This window comes from Saccopteryx bilineata, chromosome 3 (assembly GCF_036850765.1).
Source record: "Saccopteryx bilineata isolate mSacBil1 chromosome 3, mSacBil1_pri_phased_curated, whole genome shotgun sequence".
NCBI lineage: Eukaryota > Metazoa > Chordata > Mammalia > Chiroptera > Emballonuridae > Saccopteryx > Saccopteryx bilineata.
Genome location: NC_089492.1, coordinates 310,993,541 through 310,999,206, shown reverse-complemented (window position 1 = coordinate 310,999,206; position 5,666 = coordinate 310,993,541). Strand labels below are relative to the sequence as shown.

Genomic DNA, 5,666 nt, shown 5'->3' with positions numbered 1-5,666 from the left:
CGTCCCCCCCTGGTGGGCGTGCGGGGTGGATCCCGGTCGGGCGCATGCGGGAGTCTGTCTGACTGTCTCTCCCCGTTTCCGGCTTCAGAAAAAAAAAAAAAAAAAAATTAGCCTGACCAGGCATTGGCGCAGTGGATAGAGCATCAGACTGGGATGCGGAGGACCCAGGTTCGAGACCCCAAGGTTGCCAGTTTGAGCGCAGGCTCATCTGGTTTGAGCAAAGCTCACCAACTTGGACCCAAGGTCGCTGGCTCGAGCAAGGGGTTACTTGGTCTGCTGTAGCCCCACGGTTAAGGCACATATGGGAAATTCATCAATGAACAACTAAGGAGTCACAACGAAGAATTGATGTTTCTCATCTCTCTCCCTTCCTGTCTGTCTGTCTCTATCTATCCCTCTCTCTGACTCTCTCTATCTCTACTACTACAAAAAAAAAAAGATTTAAAATTCTGTATTAAATTTTTTTTGCTTTAATGCTTTACTTGGATACCCTAATGCCGCAGGCAGCTCATGTCAGAGACCCCAGAGCTCTGCCAGCTTCCTGGCAGTCAGACCTTTCCAGGCACTCCCGGGACAGGAGGCCCAGGTCACTTCTGAAGGCCCTGGTCAGACACCACCAGATCCTCATTTTCCTGTCTCCAGAGCCATGTGTGGCCTCCAAAAGGACAGAGACAGGAGAGTGGGTAGGAAATCAGGATTTAGGTTCATGAAAAATTTAAAAAAATCAAGCATTGGCTTCCTCCTAACCCTTTAAATCATGTTTCCCACACAGCCAGGGAGTGTGTCCTTCTGTGCTCCTCACCTCTCCCCTCTGCTCCTGTGTCCCATCTCCTCTGCTGCCCTCCTGTGGCCTCCTGGCCCTTGGGTCTCCCACAGCTGGTTCTCTGACCCTGGCCTGGTCCCATTTAGCAAATGCCCCAATCCTCTTAGGCAGCCTCAGCAGAGCGGAGAGAGAATTACATCAGATTTGGGGGAGGGACAGGCTGTACATATGTGTGTGTGGGTGGGTGGGGGGAGCAGACTGAGTAGAATGAAACTCTACCGATCTGAAATGATAGAGGGGGCCTGAGACTTCTCACGTACTCAGACCACAGCAGATCACAGGCAGTGAGAGGGGAAACTGAAGACACAGAGAAGACAAACCAAGGTACAGAGAGAAGAGGAGACTAAGGGTCAAAGAGGGCACCTGCAAGCCAAGATGTCTGTTCCTCATTCCCGGGAAGTAGTTTCCCACATTTGGCTCTCAGCACCATAGAGCCCAACGCTTTTCTCTACACTTTTATTTATTTTATTTTATTTTTTTGTATTTTCTGAAGTTGGAAACAGAGAGGCAGACAGACTCCCGCATGCGCCCGACCGGGATCCACCAGGCACGCTCACCAGGGGGCGATGCTCTGCCCATCTGGGGTGTTGCTCTGTTGCAACCAGAGCCATTCTAGCGCCTGAGGCAGAGGCCATGGAGCCATCCTCAGCGCCCGGGCCAACTTTGCTCCAATGGAGTCTGGCTGCAGGAGGGGAAGAGAGAGACAGAGAGGAAGGAGAAGGGGAGGGATGGAGAAGCAGATGGGTACTTCTCCTGTGTGCTCTGGCCAGGAATCGAACCCGGGATTCCTGCACGCCAGGCCGATGCTCTACCACTGAGCCAACTGGCCAGAGCCCTCTCTACACTTTTAGAACATCTTTCCTCTCTGGATGGGACCCATTTTCTTCTCCAGAATGATTACTTCTTGGCATGTGTGTTTTTATGGAACAGATGTTGATGGTTCCTCGGTTCTCTCCATGAGTGGGGATGTCATGGGGACAGAAGCAGAGGCAGAGGCTGGGTGATGCCCGCGGCTGCCCCGAGGGGCACCCAGACTCCCTCCCACACAGCAAAAGGACTCACCAGAGGACAGGCTTTAAGCAGAGGAACGGGCATCCCCTGGGGGCAGTTTTCCCTTCGGCAGCTGGTGAAAGCTCAGGGCCTCTTCCCAGGGACAGTGTTCTGCAAAAAGTCCCAGGATCTCAAATCTCATGAACCACATTCTTTCCAGAACCTTCTGAATAGGGCAGGGGTGAGACACCAAAAGGAGGAGCTCATGGAGGCAGAAAGCTGTTTGGTCTGGAACCAGCTGTCCCCATGTACCTGGCACTTCTCTGGGAATTTTCTTTTTTTTTTCTTTTTTTTTTTTTTACAGAGGCAGAGATAGACAGGGACAGACAGACAGGAACGGAGAGAGATGAGAAGCATCAATCATCAGTTTCTCTTTGCGCGTTGCAACTTCTTAGTTGTTCATTGATTGCTTTCTCACATGTGCCTTGACCGCGGGCCTTCAGCAGACCGAGTAACCCCCTGCTGGATCCAGCGACCTTGGGTCCAAGCTGGTGAGCTCTTTGCTCAAGCCAGATGAGCCCGCGCTCAAGCTGGCGACCTCGGGGTCTCGAACCTGGGTCCTTCCGCATCCCAGTCCAACGCTCTATCCACTGCGCCACCACCTGGTCAGGCCGTCTCTGGGAATTTTCGATTGCCCCCACTCCCCATCCCGGGCCCAGATCAGGGCCCAGACCTCCCGCGGCCCCAGTGCACCCACTCCCTTAACTTGCAAGCTGAGGGTTCTCTGAGTGGTTCTGTTCTGTAAAGTCACCTCCAACACCAAAATGGAGAATTTGTTTCTGCTCCTGCACTCCTGTGAGGCTCTAGTCACATTTTCATTAGCTGATCAATACATCACCCTATTTCATGTGTATTTCTGTTCGAGGACAGACATCCTGTGTAATATACATGCAGGCAGTCGCGTTGGACTCACGCCAGCAGCCCTGAGTCACTCCGGAAGGGAGTTTACCCAGCTTGCGTGTTTCTTGGTAAGGTACATCCCAGCCTTCTTACAGTTAGGGACGGTATAGACAGCATTTTGGGTCTTATGCTTGGGGACTCATTTGAGAAGCAAAATCATCAATAAAGAGTGGAGAAATACCCCACGGCCCAGCACTTCCATTCCTGAGTTATCCTCAAAGAGCTGAGAACAGGGACACAGACATTTGTGCACCAGAATTCACAGCTGTGCAACAGCCCGAGGGCGGGAAAAACCAGTGATGGGATTTAAATAATTTAACAATCGGTTTTCTGCCCTAATGACCATTCTCAGTATAAAAAAAGATATAGCAAAAGGTAGTTTATTATTTCATGCATTTAATACTTAAATAAGAACAATAAAAAGACACTCAAACCAGATTATAAGAGTTTAAAAATATTAATGAAAAAATATTAGATAATACCTGACAAAAACAATAAAACTTATATAAAATAGTTCTGTATTGCTTCTTTTTTTTTTTTTAATTTTTTATTTTATTTATTCATTTTAGAGAGGAGACAGAGAGGGACAGAGAGAGACAGAGACAGGAGGGAGGAGCTGGAAGCATCAACTCCCATATGTGCCTTGACCAGGCAAGCCCAGGGTTTCGAACCAGCGACCTCAGCATTTCCAGGTCGATGCTTTATCCACTGCGCTACCACAGGTCAGGCCTGTATTGCTTCTTGATTGGCATACTCGCTTGCAATTTTTTTCACCTGTGGATGGAATGAACATTCCTACGGGCGCTTAGAATACGCTGTTGCGCAGATGAACATTAGAAAAGGATAAGGAATGTAAATTTGTGATTTCCACATTGGGTGGCTGCCCCGGTGCCCACCTTAGACAGAACCCAGATTACTAGTGGCATTTCAACAACCGGTTTGCAGAACTCAACAAAAAATTAAGTATTGGTTCTGCAGAATGGGTGTGAACTTGCTGAATCCCACCACTGAGAATAACCTGAGTGTCCATTAATGGACAGTTGGAGAAAAAGTAGGTAGTACTGTATATGCAGACAATAGTCAGCTGTGGATAAAACTTGAAGACAGTGTGCTCAGTGAAATAAATCAACCACAGAAGAGCAAATATTGCACAATTCCACTTATATGAGGTAGTCAAATTCACAGAGACAGAAAGTGAAATAGAGCTGGGGGGCGGTGGGGAGGGTGGCGGGGGGAGTTCGTGTTGATCAGTATGAAGTCTTTGTTGGGGATGATGAGAAAAGCTTTTAGGTGCAGATAGCCATGACGGTTACACAATATTGTAAATGTATGTAATGCCACTGAATTGTATACTTACAAATGGTTAAAATGATAAATATTGTTATATATTTTTACCACAATTTTTAAACGGAGATAGAAATATTGTCTGCCGTGCAGGGAGGCCGAGAATTGCTGAGTTGCCGCAATCTGAGCATCGGAACACTTGGACACGGAATCTGCAAATACGCGATCGACGGTACTTCTTTTTATTATTTTTTAAAAGATTTTATTTATTCATTTTAGAGAGGAGAGAGAGAGAGAGAGAGAGAGAGAGAGAGAAGAGGGGAGGAGCAGGAAGCATTAACTCCCACATGTGCCTTGACCAGGCAAGCCCAGGGTTTCGAACGGGCAGCCTCAGCATTTGAGGTCAATGTGTTTATCCACTGCACCACCACAGGTCAGACCTTGACAGTACTTTTGAATGAAAGAAGAAGCAGAGAGCAGTCAATGTCTAGAGACACAGGGAGCAACCCCAATGAAGAAAAACCGTTAGGTTGCCCTGGCTGGTTGGCTCAGAGATAGAGCTTTGGCTGGTTTGATTCCCGGTCAGAGCGCACAGGAGAAGAGACCATCTGCTTCTCCACTCCTCCCCACCCCCCTTCTCTCCCTCCCCCCCCCCCCCCCAGCCATGGCTCGATTGGAATGCATCCCTGAGAGGTGAGGATGGCTCCAGCAGAGCCTGGGTCAGGTGCTAAAAATAGCTCAGTTGGGAGCATAGCCCCAGACAGGTTGCCGCGTTGCCAGTGGATCCAGGTCCAGACGCATGAGGGACTCTATCTATCTAGCTCCTCTCCTCTCACTTGGAAAAAAAGAAAAAGAAAAAGAAAGAAAGAAAGAAAGAAAAACAAGCCAGAAGTTACTAGAAGGCAGAGACCAACTCCCCCACCCCCACTTCTCCAGCTGCCTATGAGTGTCTTTAAAGCCCAGCTAGATCCTCACCCTCACCTCCCACCCCCTTTCTGAGCATCTGAGTAATGCCTCTTGCTGCAGAGGGGGCGGCAGTTGTCTGGCGTCTGTGGGCATCTTGGCTGGGAAGCCCAGCATGAGGGCTTGCGGGGAGGGCGCCGCAGAGGGAGCGGAGGAATTGATGGGTGAGATAGATAGAGCCAGTGCTTCTGTTGTGATTGAATCCAAAATGAGTGGATTAACTCCTTGCTCTCAATGCATATTCCACCCCCTTTCCTCCCGCCTACTCTCTTTGACTGCGGACCACAGATGTGTCCTGGGGGCTGAATGGCAGCCGGAGGAGGCCGAGGAGGAACCTGGAAAAACTCCTGCTCCCCAGGCGCCCCAGGCGGGCTCCGCACCTCGGGACCCCCACCCAGCTCCGGAAGGACTTGGGTCAGAAGAATGGAGGGCCGCGCATCCATGCCCGTTTGACATCCAGAGCCAGAAACTGTCCTTGTTTTCCTGCTTGCAAATTAAAAAAAAAAAAAAATCTGTGGGAAATAAAGACAATGAGCATTCAGCATTCTTTATAATCCTCGTGTAATTAATTTTTGCAGGGTGTTTTGTTGTTGCTGTGAATTTAAATATCTTATGTATGTATGTGTATGAATGTTTTTTGCATGTG

The 5,666-nt window shown here is 49.0% G+C and overlaps 1 long non-coding RNA gene across 1 annotated transcript; it reads left to right on the top strand.

Moving 5' to 3' along the window:
• Nucleotides 1–1,037: 1,037 nt before the first annotated feature.
• On the top strand, nt 1,038–5,405 carry LOC136329307 (uncharacterized). The gene is made up of 4 exons (XR_010730174.1): nt 1,038–1,147; nt 2,744–2,841; nt 4,211–4,289; nt 5,309–5,405. It is a non-coding gene; the product is annotated as an uncharacterized lncRNA (long non-coding RNA).
• The last annotated feature ends 261 nt before the right edge of the window (nt 5,406–5,666 follow it).